Genomic DNA, 27,621 nt, shown 5'->3' on the forward strand with positions numbered 1-27,621 from the left:
CCTTCAATACCACTTACCACTTTTTGCTCGCCCGAAATACCACTTCCACTGTTGCGAAACCACTTTCCTCGCGAATTAACTTCCGCGCTCTTCCACCATGCGATGATCGTTGATTTCTTCCATCAGATGGTTCTTATGGTTCCTTTAGGTTCCTCTGTATTTTGATCTGGATAGTTGATCTTTGAGATCCAACAGATCCTATGCATTATCTTATTCGTCCGCCATTTGATGGATTCTGTGCTTAAATCCAGTTCCTCTGCCATATACCATTTCACACACAACATAACAATTAATTCGTTTATCTTTAGATCGCCATCGATCCTCGTAGTGATCGATGGTCGATCAATACTACAACACGCATACTCAGACTATTCAAGAAATACAACACACAGGCATACAATATCAACACTGAACACACTTTTCTATTATATACAGACGATTACAAGCTAAGGCATTTTAGCCTTAGAATAAACTCCCTCTCGACTACATTGTATCTATCTCTGTTACACAATTTCTATTATTCACTCTCTATCCCTCTCACACACATAGACTCTCTTTTTATAAGAGATTACAACAGTGGTGGATCATTTAAGATGCACGATTTCTTCCCACAATCACTCAACAAACCCCTAAACTCTCTATACGCATACATGCATATGGCAAATTACATTTAATTAAGTCTTTGAGAGACTTTATCCATTCCATCATTTACTCTGTTTTAAATAGAATTTGTCCCCTGTTTTGCTTCGATGGTCCACGTCCTCCTTGCTCCGCTTTGGTTTCCTCTTTTGATTAAGAGTGCTCGGATGCTCCTGCATCACTCTTCGCTGATCACTTTTGTAGGTGACATTGTACTACATAGGCTGGTGCTTCTTTTCGAATCATTTTCATCATCTGGGATGATGACACAATTTGATTTTCTGGTGCTTGGAATCTGTATAACTTGTGCCTCTGCCCTTCCCATTTAAAGCTTATAAACTGCTTTTGATGGTTGGCAGAGTAAGTGCCTAGGGTTTGTAGCCATTGGATACCTAAGACCATGTTATGAAACCAGCTCAAGAAAAGATAGAAAAGATAGATCAATGCCTTAGAATTCAACCTCTTCGAGGGGGCAACCTCCTTTACATTACATAAATGAACAATTCTTGGATGATACGAATGAAAAGACCTCCTTTCTATATATAGGAGTCTAAGGGGTCATAACATAATCAGAGCCGACATAACAATAATAATGTAAAGGCACAATAATAACAACAGTGGGCTTCTATGGGGCACAATAGCAACAATATGGGCACTACATGGGAACATCAATGTAATAAGTGGGTTGTACTAATAACAATAAGGGGTTACACTAGTAGTATAGGGGCCTAACATGCCCCTCTCCTTCAAAAAGCGTTGTCCTCAACGCTTGAGTAGTTCTTGATGCTTCTGTATAAAATTCTTGTCCTCCCATGTGGAATCTTCAGCAGGTAAGTTCTTCCACTTAATGAGATACTCTGAAATTGATCGATTTTGTAAATGTCGGGTTCTTGTTTCTGTGACTGCTCTAGGTTCCAATATGATTTTTCCTTCCTCTTCAAGAGAGAAAGTTATGATGATTTTCCCAGGTCACCTGTTTGAAATGTAATTCAGGAGTTTGCAAAAAGACCAACTTCCTCAGATCATATCTCCACAAATATAACACGAAAAGCTCTGAAATTCGGACTCGAGGTTCAGTAAGAGTTCTTCTCAAATGGGTTTTTTTTTAGCTTCTGAAACGTTGCAGAAAAAAGGTTATAGCGAAAATTCCACGATGACCTATTTGGAGCAGCGAAACCCTAGAATCCAAAGCTCTGATACCAAATGTTATGAAACCAGCTCAAGAAAAGATAAAAAAGATAGATCAACGCCTTAGAATTCAGCCTCTTTGAGGGGGAAACCTCCTTTACATTACATAAATGAACAATTCTTAGATGATACGAATGAAAAGACCTCCTTTCTATATATAGGAGTCTAAGGGGTCATAACATAATCAGAGCCGACATAACAATAATAACAATAGTGGGCTTCTATGGGGCACAATAACAACAATATGGGCACTACATGGGTACATCAATATAAAAAGTGGGTTGTACTTATAACAATAAGGGGTTACACTAGTAGTATAGGGGCCTAATAGACCACATCTACTCCTCCTAATGGTACAGTGTAGAATGAAGATTCTAAATTAAAGTCTTGAATCTGCAATTTGACCTTACGACATTTCCCTACCTTTTCAATCTTCTTACCGTCGGTTACCATCACCTTCATGTTTGACATGGGAAATGTGAAGATGTTCAGTCTCTTTGCCATGGTTGAGTCTAAAAAATTGTGGGTGCTACTGGTGTCGATGAGAACCATTACATTGTTCTTCTTGATATGCCCTTTTAATTTTAAAGTTTGGGGTTGTGATATACCTGTCATAGCCGATAATGACACTTGCGGAATGCTTTCGTCATCTAGATCTGGAGAGAATTATGGGGCATCTTCCATTCCTTCTATGTTTGATTCATCATTGTTTGAATCATTAGTTGCTTCACAGTTATATAGGTTCTTTGTCTCTTTCCCTTTAGCACACCTATGTTTAGGGTCCCACTTTTTGCCACAGCGTTTGCACTTGCCCTCTTTCATCCTTTGTATTTCCATGTTGGATTTTTCTCCTTCACGAAGATGTGGTGGAACATATTTTGTATTATCCGTATTTGCAGATTGGGGAAATCTTCGTCTCAAGTATACTTTTTCCGACTTTGACCACAGTATCTTTTCAAAAAAAATCAATGGTTTTTGCTTTTTGTCTTGCTACTTCTATCGACGTAATATCATGAAGCTCAAGTTCTACTTGTAGATAGGTTTTAAGTCTAGAGATGTACGATTGGATTAGACGAGATTCTGATAACCCCAGTACTCGTGTTGCTAAGGTCTCCCATTCTCGAGTGTATTCATCCACATCTCCTTTTTGTCGCAATCAGATGAGTGTTGAAAAGAACTCTTCTTTCTTGATACCTTGGAACCTTTTAAAGAACACATCCTTAAGTTTTCTCCAACTGATAGCGAGTGTCATCTTCTTCCACCACATATACCAATTATATGTTTCACCTTCCATTTTCATGGAAGTGTGCCTAATATTTTCGTCAACATTGTCAATATCATAAATCTCAAAATATTCTCTTGCTTTATTGAGCCACACAATGTTGGATTTTTCGTTACCATCGAACTTGGGTAGCTTGATTTTTGCTCTTCGTTGATACATTGCTAACAGTGGAATGAAAAGAGGGTATTGATTGGTAAATGAATTCCAGAGCTGCTTATTTTGAAAATTCGCGTTACTATTTTCTTGATGGTGAGTGGATGATTTTTTTGGACACTCAGTTTTTTCATGAGAATTCGTTGAATTTGCTGAATGTGATGAATTATGTTGTTGATTACCTTCAACATCTTGGAATATTTGTTCAGGTGTAATCTTCATCCTGTCACAAATAGCGGTTAGTATGTTTTTCAATCTGATTTGTAGTATCCTGAAGCTTCTTGATATTGTCGGAATGTCTGGTAACCTTACTCTTGAGATTGATAAATTTTTGGTTAAAATTATCATAATGGCTAGTAATCGTATTCTCAAGATCAATCAATTTTTTGCTGAAATCGGTCATTGTCATCAACGACATTGAACGGGTTTGTGGGGGTGTATATTTGTCCGCTAGTTTAAGCTTTCTTCCTTAAGTTTTTTTTTAATAATAATAATATATATATATATATATATATATATATATATATATATATATATATATATATATATATATTTCTAAATATTAATAAATTATATAGTTATAAACTATATAATAATTAATTAAAGTTAATTTATGTATAGTCATAAACTATATATTAATCAATTAAAATTTAATTAATTGAACTATAGATATAAACTATATATTTCGTACGGACATTAAGTGGAGAGGGACAGGGTTTTGGGCGGAAGGAAGTCGAAGGTGAATTGACGGCGGAGCGCTGAAACCTGGAAGGCTTGACAACGGAGGAAAAAAACGGGGAGGTAAAAACAACGAACAAGTATGTGAATGGGTTGGAAAATCGGAGGGGCCGACAAGGTCACAGTAGCACAACAACGAAGAACGTAGGAACAACGATCAACGAGAACCCATTGTTGACGGCGGAAGGCACGATGGATGCGCACGACAGGGGATGTTGTCAATGAAGCAGGAATGAATGCAGTTGAGCAGAGAAATAGCAAGCAGAGGTGTTTGTGAAAGCTAAAGAATCTGTGACTGCACAACAGTGAGCCGAGGAGCTACTTGCTCTGATACGAGATGGTGTAGACAAACCAACGCAATTGACATAAAAATATGTATTTATTAATAATGAATATAAATTGACCGTTTACGTTTACAGGGTGAGAGGCCCGGGCGTGATCTCTGATCATGCCGTGTGACCTAATTAGCTAAATCATTTACAAAATACTAAATTTTTATATAACATAGCCTCAACTCAACATGGCATTCAAACAAGAATATTTGTAGTTAAGTGGTGAATGCTCTATTGGCCAGTAATTACCAATATATAGATTTTGCTATGATGAGTATTTCATATTATATTTATGTTACTTTTATTTGATGAGATCATGTGTTTTAATTTTAATTTTTAAAATTTATCCACACGTGTTGAGGATTAGCATGTCAATTGTGCTTAGCATGAGTGGTTAAAAGAAATATTGTTATCCTCTCCACTTGAGTTCAATTCCTATATGAGACAAGTTGAGCTCATAATGAATATTACTTGTATTTCTCATATAAAATATAAAGATATTTCTCATGGAATATATATATATATATATATATATATAGGGTGGTTGGAAGGAACAATTGTTATCTTCCCCATATAGGTTTTATTTCCACAAGTGACATGTTGAACCCATGTCTTTGAAACTTCTTGTACATTCACGAACCCTATGAAATAAAAAATGTTAAGGAATAGTATACTATAATTATGTGTGATCACATAAAAATTGCTTTGTAATGTTTTCAGCTCTGGAAATTCGGGGAAACCTTATACAACACAGAGGCCTAGTAGCAAAGAAAATAAAATCCTAAGCTCGTAAAAAGAACCCCATTATTAAAAAAAACAAGCCAAATACATCACAAAACATATATTGAAGCTTGATGTCTTAATCATGTTAGAAACTTATCATATCTACTAATAATTGGCCTACAACCAAGAACAATAGATAGCACGAATTCTTGATGCCCATGCTCTATTAGATCTCGATTAGAAAATGACATATGAATTAGCATTTTATCAAAGTTATTTTGTAATTTTTGAAGTACTTGTGAACAATCTTGTTATAAAGCAATCTTGTGAAAACCTTTTTCTTCACATTATATCCTCAGAAGATGTGTTATGTTGATACATCTTGATTTCCAATGCAAATAATGTGAAATATTGTGCAGTTCACTAAAAGCATCCTTAACTTATTTTCCATTTACTGTGATAAAAAGCAATTTAATGTCACATCCATCCAAAACTAATGGTTATTGGCTGCCATTGTTTCCAGGATGGTCAATTATTCTTGGCAGTCTGCAGTTCACTAAAAACATCCTTAACTTCGCTTCCAGGATGATCAATTATTCTTGGTAGTGTGCAGTTCACTAAAAACATCCTTAACTTCTTTTCCATTTACTCTGATAGAAGCAATTTAATGTCACATCCATCCAAAACTAAAGGTTATTGGCTGTCATTGCTTCCAGGATGATCAATTATTCTTGGCAGTAAGAAAGTTTTCTGATTATGGCCCACAGAAATTTCAGATCTATTTTATCAAGGAGAAAAATCAGGTTTTAGGTAGAATATAAGACCTCCAGGTGGGGTTCCATGTCTACTTCCTCCACTTGATTTGAGGAACATTGGGTTGCAATTGTATTGGCCACCTTCCCAAGACAGAAAAAGTATTTAAAAAGTGCAAAATGACATTCCTCTACAACAGTTCCTTGGGGCTAACTACGGTTTCCATTTGTATAAGTACCTTGGATAAGGCAAAGAAGCACCAGAGCATATAATAGCCCCTTAGATAGCCGCAAAGTTTAGCTCCATCAACGCAACCATCCACCCAATGCATGTTGCAGATGGAAAGGCCATTAGTCACATAGTCAAATCCAATAAAGTCCCTCACAATACCACCTGTTATTGCAGCTAGCAGTTCGGTCGACCTCCATCCAGATATCTTCGAGGACACCTTATAATAGTAGACATGTGATCACTAAAGCATGCGCAGTACATGAGGCCATTTTTCTGCAAGTGAGCATTTTGCTGATTGCAAAGAAAACCATTTTAATAATTGTACACCGATAGTGTATATATAAAATTGTTTAGCCATGTAAATTTTCAAAACATTTTCCATTTAAAGAGCTAAGCTTTTTGAACAAGAATGATCTTGTACCAGAGACTTCCTCCCATCGTATTATCCTTGCCTCGTGAATATAAATCATCGTCATTCTGTTGGATTGTCTTCAGGTTGTAAGCAATCTATAACTGTACAGGATGGAACTCTCCATAGCCAAAGCTACAATAACTTACAATATCACTCTTGGAAGCAAAGATATCTTGTGGGCCTCAGTCATTAATTTCAAAGCCATGATAGAAACCACAATCTTCTGTCACATAGGCTACCTTATCTACATTAGACTCACATAGTGAATCATGAATATGGGAATTAGCATCGACATTCTAACAGTAATACTCTCCTCTATAGAAACCTTGAGCTCCAAAAACCACCTTCTTTGATCTTCTTAATATAGCTGAACAAATTCTAAAATGCTTATATTTCAAAAGATTATTTATGATAAGATTCCAATAAGCTTGCACATTAATCAATGAGGGCTAACAGAGGCTCCACCGCTCCTTTGTAACTTTTCTGCATCTACAGAAGTCTGTCATGCCTGTCATCACTGGTGTTCCTCCCACGAGACCAAGAAAGTGGATTTGATACCACTGTCATGAGTCCAAATCGTCATAGATGGTAAGACTATAGGAGCAACTGATAAATAGCACTACAACAGAAGGCATAGTTAGGCCAAGTTTAACAGTGATATACAAACAGCAGTAGATTAAACTTTGATGAAAGTAGATTCCACAACAACAGTAACTTCATTGATTACAACAGTAAATTAAACAAACAGATTAGAGAATACTTATCAGCAATTAGTTCAGCACCCAAAACAACTAAATGCTAGTTATTCCGCATAGAGAACCTCCAAAATTGAACACGTATAGAAGAACATACATAAATATTGGCCAAAAAACAGTTTGTAGTCTGATATCATATAACTAAAACAATCAACGCAGGACAAAGACTTCCCAAAGAAGGCATAATGGCAACAGACACCCATAATATCCAAGGGCAGCTTAGACGTGCAGTCAACCACAGTTTAGTCTCCCACCAGCTACCTCCAATAACCAAAATCCCTGCATAACTCCTATAAAACAAGAGGTCCTATTTAGAACTCATTGACTCCTTATGGATTCATCTCTTGCATGTGAAATAAATGGTTTCCAGATTAAATTCACCTAGTGGCCTTATTTATAACCTTAAGATTTATGTTTAACCCATTGCTTCCTCCAGATGGGATATATATTATAACAGGGATTTTGGTTATTGGAGGTCCTATTTAGAACTCATTGACTCCTTATGAATTCATCTCTTGCATGTGAAATAAATGGTTTCCAGATTAAATTCACCTAGTCGCCTTATTTATAACCTTAAGATTTATGTTTAACCCATTGCTTCCGCCAAATGGGATATATATTATAACTTATTCTATAACTGTGGTTTAATATCCTTAGAGATATTCTACTCTAAGGCTACCGTATAGCCCATTCAACACAAAATTGGGCCGTCATAATTTATTTTATTTATCACAGCACACGGGCATTTGCATTTTATTTCGACCAATGTTTTTAAAACCGGAACCGGTGACCGGACCGGTCCACCTAATGAACCGGTTTACCGACCGGAACCGGTCTAACCGGCACTGGTTTGGTCTAAACGAACCGGTTTTAAAAAAAACATTAAATAATTAATTTTTAATGAAACAAAACTATTTTTAAGATGTAAAACCATGATTCCAAGCCAATAGAGACAAAATATGCAAAGTTTGCTCATTTATATACCATGTAAAGGTGAATATATCAAAATGGCACCGAGTGCAATACATATCATCGACAAAATAGCAAAATACATAAGAAATGAGGCTCTAAATGGCCTATAAAGTCCAAAAACAATGCTGCAAGCTATGAGGCCATTGGCCTACAGTCCTACTACAAGTCTACAGCGTACACATGATCAATCATCAAGTTCATCACCACTACTAGACACAGGATCATCATCAGGAGCTACATAGACATCATCTGGTTCAGAGTCTGAGGATGCCTCAGCCTGATTTGCAACCTCAGTATCAATGCCACCAATGACAATAGAAGTGGAAACGAAACCTTTCCTAGATTTGAAGTTTACCGTCTGTCTGGCAAGGACCGTTAATGTGATGTTAAAGCAACCATAAAAAAATGCTAAGGCATTTTAAGTGCAAAGGGAGAAATGTTACAAATAAAAAAGTCACTCGTAATTCTGAAGATGTACATGACATTTTAAGCTTTCAATTACTGGGACAAGGTGAGAATGCTTGAGGGAGGACATTCCAAAGGAATATGGAGTCACATGGGGTGTTTTATTTCAAAATTGTACAAAAACAAGCATAATTGTGGGCACTTGGGATCTGGGGGAACACCAGCTTAAGAGGAAGTTTGATTGTTATTCAGGGGGTTTAAAGATCACATACAACATCGTGGGAATGTCTTTTAAGCTAGGCAACATAAATTTACCAAAAAGAAAAAAGATGGGATCCAAAGTATCATGTTAAAAAATACACGAGATTGAAAGAAATAATTAGTTTAAAAGAAAGATATACTTTCGTGCAGGAAGCAATGGAGTTTGCACATAATAATGAAGACAACTGTAATCTTATTTAAGCCTTAGAGTTTGTCAACTTTAACTCTTTCTACAAGAAAAGCAGTTAAATATAAAATGAGGATAATTGAACCTCTAACAATGCTCCAGAAGAAAAAGAAAAAATAGTGTAATGGCGGTTAATGCTCACATGAGTTATTAGTTGTTAACACAAAATTCACAAATTTATTGTAAATGATCATGCACATTTGTGAGCATACCCTTTGGTTCCATGGTTCAAGTTCATGCAAAGTTCAGCTTGAGAGTTCTTTGAGATTCAGAACAAGACAACACAACATCCGAGTGATGCCTCTTAGATAGCTGAGTTTGTGCCTGAATTAACCCTAGATCCTGCACAAAGGAACACAGGTGATCTGTTGATTACAAACTGTTTCGTTTGAAGAGCATGCCTAAAACCGGCCGGTTTAGGACGGAACCGGCCGGTTTGATACAAACCGGCCGGTTCCATCCTAAACCGGCCGGTTTTTCACCGGTTAGGGCAAAAACTGGGCGAAGGGGGCCTTCCAACCGGGTTTTTTGGCCGGTTTAGACCGGCGGCCTTGCTAACCGGCCGGTTAGACCGGTAACCGGTTTTTTAAAACAGTTTTGAAAACACTGATTTCGACTAGAAAACATTACATGGTCTTTTGGTATCATAAGAGATTAGATATTGTTGAAGATGCAAGTTACTTCGTTTTACTACTTATTGAGCATTCCTAATTACCAAAAACAAAACACAAAAGATTTCTTAAACAATTACATTTTACTAAACGCAAAAACATGAGACCTCCCATGGTGTTTCTGCGTCCAAAATAGACTAAACTAAAAGGAGGGAGTTGTTCAACAATCAAACATACCTTGTGATAAAAAGAAACAGTATTCTTAATTGGTAGGCACAGTTTTATAATTCATGGTGGTTGTCATATGTAGGTTAAGGTCAAACGCTGGCAGGTGTATCATACATTGAACTTAAAAGTAATGCATGATAAATCATACACCTCTTTATCAGCTAGTACAGGTCTGTAGTCTAAAATATCACCCTTGACCTCAAGTCAGAAAAAGTGCTGACAATAAGGTCGTTGCATTATTATTTACTACATTTTCGTAACTCTATAATAAAAATGATAGTGCTACATCCTTCTCCAGAAAAGCCTGTTGCTGTGAAATTTTTGGAATAAGACAGAAATTATGTTAACCTCCACTAGAGAGAACCCAAGAGTATGTCAAGTATTCATAGTATTCCAGCAGAAATGGGAATTACGAAAATTTTGCATACCTTCAAATTTGACCCTAACATACACAGATTTGATAAACAACATGAAGAGAAGAGTTTCATTTTTTAAGGTGCCGTGGCTTCAATCTTCAGTGGGATTTTGACCTTCCAAAAAATAACTGCTTTCCTGGAAATAATTTTTTTTCCTAGTCACATTTATCCTATTCACAGAAGTGGTCACAATGGATGATGCTCTAACTCAAGTTATCCTACATGATCATGCTGATGCCAAATGCACAATTTTCCGGCAATATACGCATTCTCCACAAATTATAAGCCCTTCAGTCAGACAGCCAATGTGAAACCTATGGATGCATGGAAGGCATATAATTTGTTCCCCAGGCAAAAGCTGTTCCAAACAAACAGTGCAACCCTCCAGATCTGATTCTACATTTTCATTTCCAGAATCTTTGACTTTGGTTGACCTTGGAATAAAAGCTTCTCTCTGCAAGCTGCAAATGGCCATCTTTGTAAGCGCTGGTGGCTCTGAGCCACTCCGCAATGAAAAGTCCTATTCCATGAATTCCTCAGACGCACTAATCCTGGAAGCCAGCAAGTTTCTTACATCAGCTGGCCGGCTTTCTGCATCAGTAAAATAGATCTGTTCATCGATTGCAGCATAGTTATCCACTCTTGTTTCAGCTGAGGGAATGCTTCTCATCCTGCTGACCTGCACAGTCATTATTTCCCATGTTAATAAAAAATTGTTACATTGATGAAATAGGCACTGCGCTGTATTGCCAGCACAAACAAGATAACTACATTCTATCAAACGGTTTAGCTGACCTGTTGCTCAAAAGTGATGATGCTCTAAATTTCAAATTAAGGCGATCTCTGGCATGCATAATTTCTCCTGGTAAAATTTTGTATTTGATTGCTTACTCTGAAAATGTACTCAGAAGTCTGTGTGAGACACCATTTTTATGACTGGAAGCTTCTATGCTGGACTCATTATAAATCCTAGAATTGCTTGAACGTCCCTCACAAAGTGGCACTTAATGATCCTGCATATGAATTCAATTTAAATTCGAATCATCTATAAAAAATGGTCATGGTAAATGTCATGTTCAATTCTATTAGTTACGAATGACAAGAAGCTACTCTGCTTGTTCATCAATTAAGAGATGGTTAAATAAACAGGCACACTGTAATCATAAACACAAACATAGCATGTCATTAAACAGTACTGGATGGCTGTCTTCAGAAACATCATGGCAGGTGGAATTTGTGCTATGAATTAGCTGGATCACTTCTTTATTTGTTGGCAATAGAAAGCATCATAACAATTCAAGTTATATTTGTATGTGCTTTTTCTTTACTTTTGAGGTACACTCACTGAATGCAGTTAGCTTACATATTGAGTTTTGGCCACTCTCTGAGGAGCAGGGAAAAATATAGCCAGGATGTAGTCGCAAGTTTTTAAGAATTTCGCAGTAAAGCAAACTCAATCACGCATTTCAAACCATTAAGTATATACCATAATAACCATCTTCGCAAAGATAGAAAAATGATAGAACCAAAACAAGGTAACAAACCAACAGATAGAAATCTGGCCCAAGGGCTATGGCTGATAATCATTAAGAAAGAAGAAAAAAAAGCCAAGGCACCAAATATCAACATCATAATGCTAAACGAAATGTAAATCGGTAATCCACTGAGCTAACTTGAAAAAGGAGAAACTGCAAGTCGACTAATTGAAGTCTGAAAGAGCCATCTCATTGCTACAGTGCTGCTGACTACAGCCAAAAAAATTGTTCAAACGGCATTTTCTGGGCCAGTTACTCTCATTGGCTACCATAATATATATGTTGTACCTTGTATCTGTTTATGACTCCATTGGAGGTACATTTTTAAATCCATCTTTGCAAAAGGATGCTATTCAATATCTGGATGTTGCACGTAAATGGAATCAAAATGGTATGAGCGAACCAAATCTCTACATATTGTCATGGATTGCATTAATCTCAATGAGCATCTTCCCTTATCTATGTATGTATGTAGAACATAAATTTTGAAATACCCTTTTTCTTCTTGTGCTCAGAATAGATTACATATTTATAACCTGGAAGCATGGGGAGGCACCTAGCTTCCAATTAGTGACCAGGGTATAATTCAATCCATCCCATCCCCACCTGCATATTCCTAGACATCTCATCAGATTCCACTAATTTTAATGAGCATCTTCTCTTAACTTTCATCTTGTGCTCAGAAAAGAGTACGTATCTAGAACCTGGAAGCATGCAGAAAACCTACCTTCGACTTAGTGACCAGACTGTAATTCAATCCTTCCCATTCTCGCCTGCATATTCCTATAAGTCTCATCTGGTTCCACTAATTTTAGAGATCATCTTCCCTTAAATTTCATCTTGTGCTTAGGAAAATGTACATATTTAAAACATGGAAGCATGCTGAAGACCTAATGTCCACTCCGTGACCAAATTGTACTTTAATCCAACCCATTTTAGTTCTCAAGAATAAGTGCTATTGGCTTCATTTTATAAAAAAATGGCACCAGAAATGCTGTTGTTCAGGTCAATGTGAAATTTAAATGCAGCATCTCTATATATCGATCATAAATTTGTGAACCAAGTGTACCGCCTTCAAATGAGGAACATTCTGAAATATTGACAATTACAATAGTCCAGATTGTTCATTACAAGTAGAAAGTCCCTACGATAGTTGTACAGAAGATGTTTTAACTTTAGAGTTAATCCTCTGCATATTGAGACTGTCTTCAAGATTATTTTATGTCTGATAAGATTCAGATACATAGAGGCAATCACATACAACTGAGATCTAGTTCTTCAATCTGCACTGAGACTAGACTTACAGGACATGAAGAAAGATAACAATGAGAATACAATAGGAGTGAAGTTTAAATGACAAAACCAAAACAAAGAGACAGAGACAAAGAGGTATTAGGATTGTAGTAAGTCTTGTGAAAAATCGGTGACCCGATTCCTACTGCAGCAAACTGATAATATTTCTCCTATTTGTTGAATTCCTTAAACAAATTACTTGCAGTTTTCTACAGCAAATATCAAAATACATACTCTGCAGCCTACACAAAATAAATACTGCGGAAACTAAATACAACACTGGAGAGGAATAAACACACACACATTTACACAGTTGTTTTTGGACAATGTCCCCGGAAAAACCCAATGTGGGAAAACTGGTGCAGCAGCTGAGGGTTTTATTATTAAACAGTAGTTTTTGAGTACAAATCGTTGGATGCCCAAACTGGCTATCCAATACAGAGAAAAAATGGCAAAGAGTTAGTGAGAAAAATATCACACTGATTCAGGAGATCCGACACTGATCAAGGGCTGGTAGCGGGCCCCACGCTGCCTCTGCACAACGTTTGCATCAATCCTACCCAGATCTGTCACCTTCTCTACTGATCTCCTGCTATTTGGAAATTCGACCTTCTAGCCCTCCGGTGTCACATCCCGACTTCTGGCACTGGATCTCGACTCTCCCAGTTGGATTTCGAACTCCCTCTAAAGCTCTGGTTTGCCTCTGCGTGGCACTATGCTGCCTCACTGAACTGGTCTATGCCCTCTCTTCTTTGCACTCTTCGGATTTGAAAAACTCTCCTCTGGACTACTATCCCTGCCCCTCATTGCAAGAAGATCACTCGATCTCACTCTGGCAACTCAACGCTGCTACTCTTGAGAAATTCGATCTCTGATCTCTCATTCGATGTGTTCTAGAAATGCCCATCAAGCTCCTTCTTATAATCTTTCGTTGGAGCACCAATGGCCAAGATTAGAACATAATCAAAGGCTAATATTAACTGGGAGTTGATCCTTCTCTTCTTCTAGAAGATACACACCAGATTTAATTAATACCCTTTAATTAACTAGATTTCCTAAGTTTACACTTAGGGAACCATTTAAAAAAAGTTAATTATTTTAATTAAACCATCTCTAGGTGGAATTTTCCCAAACGATTTCTTGGTATTGGAGAATGCACATGTCTTAGCATCTCTACAAAATCTCGAGGCAAGAGCACATCCGATGCTACAAAAATCAACACTCCCTCTTAGCGAGGAATGTGCTCTAGTGTTGCAACCCACTGAAGCATCACTCTGTCTCTGCACCATCTCCTATTGCACTGCTGATGTATGACTCTACTGCCCACCAACTACTGCGCAACTTTGATATGAGTTACATTTGCGTTGTTGTTGGCCCTGCTGAACTGCTTCCAACACTACATCTGCATTGCAACCTTCTCTAACTGCTGCTGCTGCAACTGCAACAATTGCAATGGAAAAGCAGCCAAAACACTGAACCAACTATGTTCAGTATGATGCATCTGTCGTCTGAGTTCTGACTGCTGCTAGCCTCTGCGTTGCTGTTGACTCTTCTCTGTGCCAACTGCACAACTTCCAACTTTGCGCCGCGCTGTTCAGAATCTGACCGCTACTAGCTACTGCATTTGTCACTCTGGCACCTGACTGCACCAACTGTCATTGTTCCATCCTACTACTGTTGACTATGGGCTCCTGTAGCAAGGTCTTGATCCAAGGGTGGACTCCTCAAGGATCCTGCCCATCCTGTAGCTCTTTGGGGCTACAACTCCAGATCGCCCCACCTCACCCATGGAGGCATCTTGACAATCATGGCAAACTCTTACTCCAATCTAGAGGACAACGTGTCGATCTCAATGGATGCAGCTTGCTGATCCTGCTTCTCCTCTTTTTCCTTCTTTCCGAGAGGACACTGAGTGTTGTAGTGGCCCAACTCGCCACACCTGAAGCACTTGATCTTCGAAATGTCCTTCTTTATTCTGCACTGCTCTTGCTGCCCCTTTGACGCAAGGGCCACATCCTCCTCTTCCTTCACTTCTTTTGTCCAACTGCTACTACTGCCACTGATTGTGGCCTTCACTAGATCACGCCTCATCTCCTCCTGGTGCAGATCAGTCCACACACGTTCCCAATCTGGCAGTTGTTCTCTGCCCAGTATGCTTTGGACGAAAACTTGCCAATCTTCTGAAATGCTATTTAGCGCTAATTGTACAAACTCTAAGAGCTCGGGCGTTGTCCCTACTGAAGCAAGTTGGTCCTGGACATCCTGAAGCCTCGTAAGGAAGGGATCCACACACTCCCCTTTTTGCATCCTCCTGCAACCTTCATCATTGCGGCAAATTTGGCAAAGACAACAATTCCCCCAGCAATGACTGCCCTTCTTTGATCCAGAAACTGCTACCATTGTTGCTGTCGACATTGCTACAGCTGCTGCTCCCAATTTTGATCCTCTTGACGCTATTCTTCCAGTAACTGCTGCAAAATAACTGCATCCCAGTTGAAGATCTGCTCTGCAAAGAAAAATATGTTGCTCCCTTTTGCCTCTAGAAAGCTCGATCTGGAGAATCGAATTTCTCTGTCGACTCAGAGAAATCGATCTCACCCAAAACTTCGACCTTCTTGGCCCAAGGACTGCGCTGCCTTGAGGTTTCAAACTTATGCCTCTGCAATAATTTCGAACTCCCTCTTCCTTTCTGCAATTGAGCTCTTCTGCTCACAATTTGTGCGCCCATACCATGTGAAAAATTTGTGACCTGATTCCCACTGCAGCAAATTGATGATATTTCTCCTATTTGTTAAATTCCTTAAACAAATTACTTGCATTTTTCTACAACAAATATCGAAATACATACACTGCATCCTACACAAAATAAATACTGTGGAAACTAAATACAACACTGGAGAGAAATAAACACACACACATTTACACAATTGTTTTTAGACAATGTCCCCAGAAAAACCCAATGTGGGAAAACCGGTGCAACAACTAAGGGTTTTATTATTAAGCAGTAGTTTCTGAGTACAAATCGTTGGATGCCCAAACTTGCTATCCGATACTGAGAAAAATTGGCAAAGAGTTAGTGAGAAAAATCTCACATTGATTCGGGAGATCCGACACTGAGAAGGCACTAGCTGGCAGGCCCCACGCTGCCTCTGCATCAATCCTACACAGATCTGCATCATACTGGCTGGGATCTACGTCACCTTCTCTGCTGATCTCCTGCTATCTGGAAATTCTACCTTATGCCCCTCTGGTCTCACACCTCGGCTTCTGGCACTGGATCTCGACTCTCCCAGCTGGATTTCGAACTCCCTCTGAAGCTCTGCGTTGCCTCACTGATTTCCCTATGCCCTCTCTGCTTTGCACTCTTCGACTTTGGAAAACTCTCCTCCAGACTACTATCCCTGCCCCTCACTGTAAGAAGATCACTCGATCTCACTCCAACAATTCAATGCTGCTACTCTTGAGAAATTCAATCTCTAATTCGATGTGTTCTCCAAGTGCCCATCAAGCTCCTTATAATCTCTCGTTGGAGCACCATCGGCCAAGATTAAAACATAATCAAAGGCTACGATTAACTGGAAGTTGATCCTCGTCTTCTTCTAAAAGATACACACCAGATTTAATTAATACCCTTTAATTAACCAGATTAGGTTTAGACTTAGGGAACCATTTAAAAAAAGTTAATTATTTTAATTAAATCATCTCTAGGTGGAATTTTCCCAAACAATTTCTTGGTATTGGAGAATGCACATGTCTTAGCATCTCTATAAAATCTCGAGGCAAGAACACATCCGATGCTACAAAAATCAACACTCCCTCTTAGCGAGGAATGTGCTCTAGTGTTGCAACCCACAGAAGCATCACTTTGTCTCTGCACCATCTCCTGTTGTGCTCCTAATGTATGGATCTACTGCCCACCAACTACTGCGCAACTCTGATATGAGTTACATTTGCGTTGTTGTTGGCCCTACTGAACTGCTTCCAACACTGCATCTGCATTGCAACCCTCTCTAACTACTCTTGCCGCAACTGCAACAACTACAACGGAAAAGCATCCAAAATACTGAACCAACTGTGTTCAGTATGATGCATCCGTCATCTGAGTTCTGGCCACTACTAGCCTTTGCGCTGTCACTGAAGCCTCTGCATTGCTGCTAACTCTGATTTGTGCCAACTGCACAGCTGCCAACTCTGCTCTGCGCTGTTCAGAATCCGACCGCTACTAGCTACTGCATTTGTCACTCTGGCACCTGACTACACCAACTATCACTGGTCCATCCTGCTACTACTGACTATGGGCTCCTGTAGCAAGGTCTTGATCCAAGATTATTATATGTGAGAGTTGTTGATTTCAGTAGCATCGGATGTGCTCTTGCCTCGATATTTTGCTAGGACAATCATGGCAAACTCTTCCTCCAGTCTGGAGGATAACCTGTCAATCTCAGCGAATGCATCTTGCTGATCCTGCTTCTCCTCTTTGTCCTTCTTTCTGAGAGGACACTGAGCGCTGTAGTGGCCCAGCTAGCCACACCTGAAGCACTTGATCTTCAAAATGTCCTTCTTTATTCTGCGCTGCTCCTGCTGCCCCTTTGACGCAAGGGACACGTCTTCCTCTTCCTTCATTGCTTTCATCCCACTGCCACTGATTGTGGCCTTCACCAGATCACGCCTCATCTCCTCCTGTTGTAGATCAACCTACGCACATTCCCAATCTGGCAGTTTTTCTTTGCCTAAGATGCTCTAGACGAAAACTTGCCAATCCTTTGAAATGCTATCCAGCGCTAATCGTACAAACTCTGAGGGCTGGGGCACTGTACCTACTAAAGCAAGCTGGTCTCGGACATCCTGAAGCCTCGTAAGGAAGGGATCCACACACTCCCCTTTTTGCATCCTCGTGCAACCTTCATCACTGCGGAAAATTTGGCAAAGACAACAATTCCCCTAGCAATAGCTGTCCTCCTTTGATCCAGAAACTGTTGTCACTGCTGCTGCCGACATTGCTGCAGTTGCTGCTCCCAATTTTGCTCCTCCTGATGCTATTCTGCCAGCAACTGCTACAAAATAACTGCGTCCCAACTGAAGATATGCTCTGCAAGGAAAAATACGCTGCTCCCTTCTGCCTCTGGAAAGCTTCGATCTGGAGAATCGAATTTCTCTGTCGACTCACTCAGAGAAATCGATCTAACTCAAAGCTTTGACCTTCTTGGCCCAAGGACTGCGCTGCCTCTGGGATTTCAAATTTCTGCCTTTGTAGTAATTTCGAACTCCCTCTTTCTTTCTGCAACTGAGCTCTTCTACTCACGATCTGTGCTCTGATACCATGTGAAAAATCGGTGACCCGATTCCTTCTGCAACAAACTGATGATATTTCTCCTATTTGTTAAATTCCTTAAGCAAATTACTTGCAGTTTTCTACAACAAATATCGAAATACATACACTGCAACCTACACAAAATAAATACTGCAGAAACTAAATATAGCACTAGAGAGAAATAAACACACACACATTTACACAGTTGTTTTTGGACAATGTCCCCGAAAAACCCAATGTGGGAAAATCAGTACAGCTGCCGAGGGTTTTATTATTAAGCAGTAGTTTTTGAGTACAAATCGTTGGATGCCCAAACTGGCTATCCGATATAGAGAAAAACTGGCAAAGAGTTAGTGATTAAAATTACACACTGATGCGACAGATCTGACCCTGATCAGGGGTTGGTTGGCGGGCCCCACGTTGCCTCTGCGTAGCTTCTATGTCAGTCCTACGCAAATCTGCGCCACACTAGCTAGGCTCTGTCACCTTCTTTGCTGACCTCCTGCTATCTGGAAATTCGACCTTTTGGCCCTCCGGTCTCACACCTAGGCTTCTGGCACTGGATCTCGACTCTCCCATTTGGATTTCAAACTCCCTCTGAAGCTCTGCGTTGCCTTTGTGTAGTACTGCATTGTCTCACTGAACTGCTCTATGCCCTCTCTGCTTTGCATTCTCCAGATCTGGAAAAATATCCTCCGGACTACTATCCCTGCCCCTCACTACAAGAAGATCACTGGATCTCACTCCGGCAACTCAACGCTGCTACTCTTGAGAAAATTCGATCTCTGATCTCTCATTCGATGTGTTCTCCAAGTGCCCATCAAGCTCCTCCTTATAATATCTCGTTCGAGCACCAATGGCCAAGATTAAAACATAATCAAAGGCTAAGATTAACTGGGAGTTGATCCTTGTCTTATTCTAGAAGATACACACCAAATTTAATTAATACCCTTTAATTAACCATATTTCCTAAGTTTAGACTTAGGGAACCATTTAAAAAAAGTTAATTATTCTAGGTAGAATTTTCCCAAACGATTTCTGGGTATTGGAGAATGCATGTGTCTTAGCCTCACTACAAAATATCGCGGCAAGAGCACATCCGATGCTACTGAAATCAACAACTCTCACATATAATAATCAAGAGTAAATCCATAACACTATAAATGTAGGAGTCATTGCACCCTAACATTCATCATTTCAAAGTAACCCAGGTACAAGGTGTTGCAAAAGATTGGTACTATGGCATACAAATTGGAGCTTCCTGCAGCTTCTCGATTGCACCCATTTTTCCATGTTTCATGCTTAAAGAAGGTTATAGGCGACAAGCTCCCAGTTCAAACAATATTGCCAGAACTTGACGAGGAAGGAAAAATTATATTGGAACCGGAAGCACTTATAGAAACAAGAACTCGACAGCTAAAAAATCGATCAATTTCAGAGTACCTTATCAAGTGGAAGAACTTATCCGCTAAAGATTCCACATGGGAGGATGAGAATTTTATGCAGAAGTATCCAGAACTACTCAAGCGTTGAGGACAACACTTTTTTGAAGGCGAGGGGCATGTTGGGTCCCTATAATACTAGTGATTACCCCATTACTATTGTAGTTATACCCCTTATTTATATTGTTGTGCCCCCATTGCCCCCATATTGTTATTAATGTGCCCATAGAATCCCTCTATTGTTATTTTTGTGGCTTTATATTATTATTGTTAGGTCAGCTGGATTATATTGTGACTCCTTAGACTCCTATATATAGAAAGGAGGTTTTGTCATTCGAATCATCGAAGAATTGTTCATTTATGTAATGTAAAGGAGGTTGCCCCCTCGAAGAGGCTGAATTCTAAGGTGTTGATCTATCTTTTCTATCTTTTCTTGAGCTGGTTTCATAACACTATCCCTGACCCTCTCTCACTGCTTCGAGCTCACAAGCTCTCTCTCTGGAAACTCAGTGCTGCTACTTTGGAAATCGAACTGCTAGTGTGCTATCTCCAAGCCCCATCGAGTTTCTTCTTATAATCTTTCGTTGAGACATCAAAGACCATGATTAAAACTTAACCGATGGCTAAGATTAACTAGAACTTGATCCGAGCCTTTTTCTAGAAGATTCTCACCATGATTTAATTAATACCCTTTAATTAATCATATTTCCTAAGTTTAGACTTAGGAAACATTAAAAAACAATTAATTATTTTAATTAAGTCGTCTCTAGGTGGAATTTCCAGAAACGATTTCTGGGTTTTGGAAATCTCATGTATTCTAGACTCTCTTAAAAATTTCAAGGCTAGAACACATCCGATGCTACAAAAACTAACACTCCCTCTTAGTGAGGAATGTGTTTTGGCGCTGCAACCCACTGAAGCAACACACTGTCTTTGCACCACCTCCTGTCACGCCGTTGATGTATGGCTGCTCTACCCATCACAACTGCACAACTCTGATATGAGCTGCATTTGTGCTACCGATGACCTTGTTGAACTATTGTCAACTATTGCATCTGCACTGTAACTCCCTCTCATTTGCTGCTACTGCAACCGCAACATCTTCAGCTGAGAAATATCCAACACATTGAACCAACTGTGGTTAGTGTGATGCATTTATCACCAGAGTCCTGACTGCTGCTAGATTCTGCATTGTCACTGAAGCCTCTGCATTGTTGTTGACTTCGCACTGTGCCAACTGCACTACTGCCAACTCTGCTATGCGTTGCTCAGTCTCAGACTGCTACTAGCTACTGCATCTATCACTCTGGCATCTGACTGCACCAACTGCCACTAGTCCATCCTGCTACTGCGTGCTATGGGCTCCCATAGCAAGGTATTGATTCATGAGGTGGACCTCCTCAAGAATCCATGAGGTGGACCTCCTCTTTGTCCTTCTTTCTGAGATGACATTGAGTGTTGTAGTGACCAAGTTCACCACATCTAAAGCATTTGACCTTGGAAATGTCCTTCTTCCTTCGTTTCTCCTGCTGCCCCTTTGATGCGAGGGCCACATTCTCTTCTTCCTTCACTTACTTCGTCCCACTGCTACTGCTGCTACCACTAATGGTGTTGTTCACCAAATCTCGCCTCACCTCCTCCTACTACAGATCAACCCACATCCGATCCCACTCTGGCAACTTGTCTCTACCCAGAACACTCTGGACGAAGACTTGCCAGCCTTTGGAAACATTGTTCAGAGCTAACACACCAATTCTATAGGTTGGGGCGCTGATCCTACTGCAGACAACTAGTCTCAGACATCCTGAAGCCTAGTGAGGAAAGGGTCTATGTGCTCCCCTTTCTGCATCCTGGTACATCTCAAGTCCTCAAGATACATCTTTCGTTGCTCGGAAGATCCTTGGTATAGCATAGCAAGAGCTTCCTACATCTCCCTGGCAATATCTTTTCCAGCTATGTGAGACACCACATGATCTCGAACCCCATTGAGAATCAACCTCTTCTCTTTTCCCATCTCCTTCTTGTAGGCTTTCTTCTAATCTGGATCCTGGGGAATAGCTACCAGGTTATCAATGTAGGCCTTGAGATCATATTCATCTAGAAGATAGGAAATTCTTGCCTTCCAAATCACATAGTTGGAGGCTCCGTCCAACCGATCCCGATCTCTCAACCCTGTTGATGCCATCTCTGCAAAAATTCGAACTCCTCTTCTCCTCTGCACAGCTGCTACTGGCTCTACGCACTCCCTGTTGGAGCGGGCAAATCTGCTCCCAACTATTGCTGCTCTGCAGTGAGAAATCGAACTATTGGACTGTAATTTCTCTAAGGAAAGAATTCCCTTAGTGTGTGCTCTTCCTTCCTCTTGATGCCATTTTGCACCAGCAAACTGCTGCAAAATAACTGCGTCCCAACTGAATATCTGCTCTGCAAGGTAATTACTACTTCTATCTCTACCTCTAGTAGTATTTGATCTGGAAAATTTATTCTTTGTCGACTCTCTTAGAGAAATAAACTTTTCCTCAAAAACTGACCCTCCTGGTCAAGGGATTGCGATGCCTCTAAGGATTTCAAACTATTGCTTATGCAGAGCTACGAAATTCCTCTTCCCTTCTGCAACTGAGCTCCCCGGCTTTTATCTGCACTCTAATACCATGTGAAAACTCGGCTAACTCCGAATCCTATTGCAAAAGCTAATGTTATTTCTTCTATTTGTTAATTAATTAAACAAAATATTTTGTTGTGTGCTACAACGAATATTGAAACAAATACACTACAACCTTCAAAAAACAAATATTGTGGAGGAAATAAAAATGTTGGAAGAATAGATGCACACAAACACACAAATACACAGTTATTTTTGGACTATGTCCCTGGAAAAACCCAACTCAGGAAAACCAGTGCAGCAACCGAGGGTTTTAATATTATTGTTAAACACAATAATGGTAGGGACAAAATATGAAGGATAAGCATTCAATTGCGTCTATTATTCACATTATATACTTCTATAATACATTCTAATGACCCTTGGTTTCTATATACCAAGTGATCTCTTGGACTCCCTTTGACTATTTACATTCCACACCAACCCTTAGAGGATTAGGTGTCCAACATCCCCCTCTTAATCCAAAGGGGTATGTAGGAGTCCAAGAAGAGAGTTGTAATACAAAATGTGGAAAAACGCATGGCAACACTAGGCTGAATGTGCTCTCTGAAATGTTCGCATAAGGTGGTGGTTTAAGGATTGTAAAAATTCCTAATCCTCAAGGAACCCCTATTGCAGCAAATCTGAATTTACTTCACCTACTTGATTTTAATATATTATCAAGTTATTCTTCTGAATACTGAAGCAAATTACTTCTGCAGCCTACGCTACTTAAATTTGATTATGTGAAACAAGGAAGTAGAGAAAAGAACAAGATACATAGGACACTTATTTTTGGACACAATAGTCCCCAGAAAAACCCAATGCGGGAAAACCGGTGCAGCAGTTCTGAGGGTTTATTATTATGCAGGAGAAATATCTGAATACAAATCTAGGATGCTCATCTAGCAATCCTTTATAGAGAAAATACTAGTGGAAAATTTGAGTGATTTTTACCTCACTTCACCCGGCAGAATTCTGGCTGATCCAGCACAAGACTAGCTAACGTCGACTATTTCTGCGATGGCCCTGCATCACCTTCTCTGTCCTTTGCATCAACTCTCCTAGCTATTTCGAAATTTTAGGCAGTTTCGGCTATTCCAGCAATTCTGGATTCTGTGTGACAGGCAACTTTTCTATGTCAGCTCTCCTAGCTACTGCGCTGCCTCTGTGTCATCTCTCCCGACAGTTTCAGCTATTCCGACAGTTCTGGGTTCTGCGTGATAGGTAACTTTTCTGCGTCAGCTCTCCCGGCTTCTGCGCTACCTCTCTGCAAGCTCTCTCCGCCTCTCTGTCAGTATTCTCCAGAAATTCCTTCTCCCATATTCTCACTGCCCCTCTGCTGCAAGATATCCCAAATCGATTTTCCTCCTGAGAACTTTTCACCTCTGAAAATCGATATCCTCAATCTCTCTATGTGTTTCTAAATAAACCCCAAGCATCCTTCTTATACTTTTCCTGTTGAGACTTCAACGGCCGAGATTAAGTCTCTAATCAATGGCTAAGATTAAAACATGACTTAATCCACCTTCTAGATCATTCTCACCCATATTTTGATTAATACCCATTAATATTTTAATTTTCTTAATTTTAGACTTAGGAACCCCATTAAAAATATTAATTACTTAATAAAATACAATCCGAGTGGAATTTCACTAAACAGTTCCTAGGTTCTTTAGAACTCATGTGCTTTAGCCTCTCCACCAATTTTCATGGCTAAAGCACATCCGATGTTACCAAAAAGCAACAATTTTCATCTTTTGCGCTGCTACCGACTTCTACACTGCTGCCAACCTTGCTCTGTGCTGATCAGTCTCTGGTCTCCGGCTACTGCATATGACCTCCAAACAATCCACTGCATCATCTTACACTAAATCCATCTCGCTACTGCTGAATCTTGGGCTCCCGTAGCAACAAATTGATCTAAGAGGTGGACTCCTCAAGGATCTTGCCCACATGTAGTCCTCCCGACTATAGCTCAATATCACCCCATCTCCCTCCTGGAGATGCTGGGAACTCATGGCAAACTCATCTTCGTCAATATTTGTTGGAGAAGCCTTACGATCATGTTTCTCATCCTTATCCTTTTTCTTCAAAGGACACTGGGATGCATAGTGGCCCATCTTGCCACAACTGAAACATTTCACCTTCGAAATGTCCTCCTTCCATTTTTACTTTTGTTGTCCCTTTGATGCTAGAGTTGTGTTCTCCTCCTCCTCCTTCCTCTTCGTGCCACTCCCACTGCTGCCATTGAGGTTGACCTTGACTAGGTCCCTCCTTAATTCTTCTTGTTTAAGAGCTGGCCACATCTCCTCTAATTAAGGTAGTCTTTCACTGCCCAATATGCTTTGGACAAAGACTTGCCATTCATTCGAGACTCTATTCAAGGCTATCTTCACCATCACGATTGACTGAGGAGTGGACCCGCATGAAGCTTGTCTCTGGTATCCTGAAGACGTTGAAGATAGGAGTTAATCCCTTCTCCCTTTTGCATCAAAGTCTGCTTCAACTTCTGTTCTAGGTACATCTTTTGTTGTTTAGAAGAGCCTTCATACAGTGAAGACAAGGCTTCCCACATCTCTTGGGTTGTATCCTTGCCCTGCAAGTGTGAGACCACATGATCTCAAACTCCATCGAGAATGAGCCTCTTCGCCTTCCCTTGCTCGGCCTTGTACTTCTTCCTTTGATCGTTGTCAGTAGGAACAACTACAACACTTTTGACGTAGGCTTCGAGATCATATTCCTCCAAAACAGCTAAAATTTTGGTCTTCCATATGACGTAGTTGGAAGCACCTTCCAACCTGTCCTAATCTTTAAGCCCATGCGATGCCATCTCACCCAACTGTTGAACTGATTTCGCTAGTCACTGCTTAACACTGCTCAGTTGCTCAACAAATGAGAAATTCGAACTTTCTGGTGGAAAGTTCTCTGAGGAGAAAATTCCCATTCTACGTTTCTTCGTTCTTTTCTAGCAGATTTCTACCTCGACAGAAATTGTGCCCTTCAAGCATTGCGCTGAGGCTTTGCGTCACTCCCTCTGCCTCTGCAAACTTTCAGAAACTGGAAATCGTACCTCTGTCGTCTCACTCAGAGATATATTTCCTCAGATTTGCTTCCCAAAAAGGACTGCGCAATCCCTTCAAGGGGATTTGAATTGCTGCCAAGTGCAACTTTCGGCCTCACTGCTCAACACTTGATATGCTCTAACTGTTTCAAAATCAATGCTCTGATACCATGTGAAAATTCCTAATCCTCAAGGAACCCCTGCTGCGGCAAATTTGAATCTACTTCACCTACTTGATTTTAATACATTATCAAGTTATTCTTCTGAATACCAAAGCAAATTACTTATGCAGCCTACACTACTTAAATTTGATTACATGAAACAAGGAAACAAAACAAAGAACAAGATACATAGGACACACTTATTTTTGGACACAATAGTCCCTGGAAAAAGCCAATGCGGGAAAACCGGTGCAACAATTCTGAGGGTTTATTATCATGCAGGAGAAATATCTAAATACAAATCTAGGATGCTCATCTAGCAATCCTTTACAGAAGAAATATTGGTGGACAATTTGAGTGAGTTTTACCTCACTTCACCCAACAGAATTTCGGCTGATCCGGCACAAGATTGGCTAACCCCGACTATTTTTGTGTTGGCTCTGCGCCAGCCTTGTTTCACCTTCTCTGCCCTATGTGTCAGCCCTCCTGGCTGTTCTGGCACTTCTGGATTCTGTGTGACAGGTAACTTTTCTGAGTCGGCTCTCCCGGCTACTGCGCTGCCTCTACATCAGCTCTCCCGGCAGTTTTGGCAGTTCCCGATAATTTCAGTTGTTCTGACAGTTCTGGATTCTGCGTGATAAGCAACTTTTCTGTGTTAGCTCTCCCGATTTTTGCGTTGCCTCTTTGCAAGTGCTCTCTACCTCTCTGTCAGTATTCTCCAAAAAGTCCTTCTCCCAGATTCTCACTGCCCCTCTTCTGCAAGATCTCCCTAATCGATTTTCCTCCTGAGAACTTCTCATCTTAGAGAATCGATTTCCTCAATTTCTCTGTGTGTTTCTAAATGAACCCCGAGCCTCCTTATAATTTTCCTGTTGGGACTTCAATGACCAAGATTAATTCTCTAATCAACTGCTAAGATTAAAACATGACTTGATCCGTCTTCTAGATCATTCTCACCCATATTTTGATTAATATCCATTAATATTTTAATTTTCCTAAGTTTAGACTTAGGAACCCCATTAAAAATGTTAATTATTTTAATAAAATAATATTCGAGTGGAATTTCACCAAACAGTTTCTGGGTTCTTTGGAACTCATGTGCCTTAGAACTCATGTTCCACCAATTTTCATGGCTAGAGCACATCCGATGCTACCAAAAACTAACAAGGATGGCCACCAACACTGGAACACTTAGAGCAGTTCCTGAAACTCCTCCAAATCTAGTAAGAAGCTGAAGTCTTCTGCTAGAGGAAGTGATCCTAATGTTTTGAAGAGGGAGACCTTCAACTTGGAAAGGGAGGTCTCACCCCGCATAAAAAGGGAGAACCTCAACCTGAAAAGGGAGGTCTCAACCTACGATGGTTTAAGGATGACCACCAACTTTGGAATCTTTAATGCAATTCCTAGAACTCTTCCAAAATTGGCAAGAAGTTGAAGTCTTCTGCTAGAGCAAGTGTCCCCAATTATTTGAAGGGAGGTCTCAACCTCGCAAAGATGGTTTAAGGCCGACCACCAACCGAAGGCATGCTCAGGGGAACCTTTGTCTATGGCTACAACTCTGAATCTGGTATGGCAGGTTGTGGCTCAGGCTTGCTTGATTTGGCTTTGAAGCTTGTATATGACCTTCACTTCCCCCCCTGCAAGATACAAGGTGAGAAGATGGTGAAAACTCAACTGCAAGACTTTCCAATATTCGAGAACAAATCCTGTTGTATGAGCGAAATATCTTCTTGGTTGTTGAAGCCCATTGCCAAGAAGCGATCCATCCAAGAAACTCTTCCAAATCTGGCAAGACGCTGAAGTCTTTTGCTAGAGGAAGTGATCCTAATGTTTTGAAGAGGGAGACCTTCAACCTGGAAAGGGAGGTCTCACCCCACATAAAAAGTGA

At 40.0% G+C, this 27,621-nt stretch overlaps 1 long non-coding RNA gene across 8 annotated transcripts in view; it reads right to left on the bottom strand.

The window, feature by feature from the left end:
• Nucleotides 1-9,947: 9,947 nt before the first annotated feature.
• Nucleotides 9,948-27,621, bottom strand: part of LOC149247951 (uncharacterized) — a 326,494-nt gene continuing 308,820 nt past the window's right edge. For all 8 annotated transcript variants that reach the window (XR_016265672.1, XR_016265671.1, XR_016265674.1 and 5 more), the window contains 2 exons: nucleotides 11,082-11,299; nucleotides 9,948-10,965 (listed from right to left, as the gene is read on the bottom strand). This is a non-coding gene — a long non-coding RNA (uncharacterized LOC149247951). The remainder of the gene's footprint in view (nucleotides 10,966-11,081; nucleotides 11,300-27,621) is intronic.

The sequence above is a fragment of the Pinus tabuliformis genome, chromosome 7, assembly GCF_031772625.1.
Source record: "Pinus tabuliformis cultivar Carrire ecotype Pingquan chromosome 7, CPIR1, whole genome shotgun sequence".
Classification (NCBI taxonomy): domain Eukaryota; kingdom Viridiplantae; phylum Streptophyta; class Pinopsida; order Pinales; family Pinaceae; genus Pinus; species Pinus tabuliformis.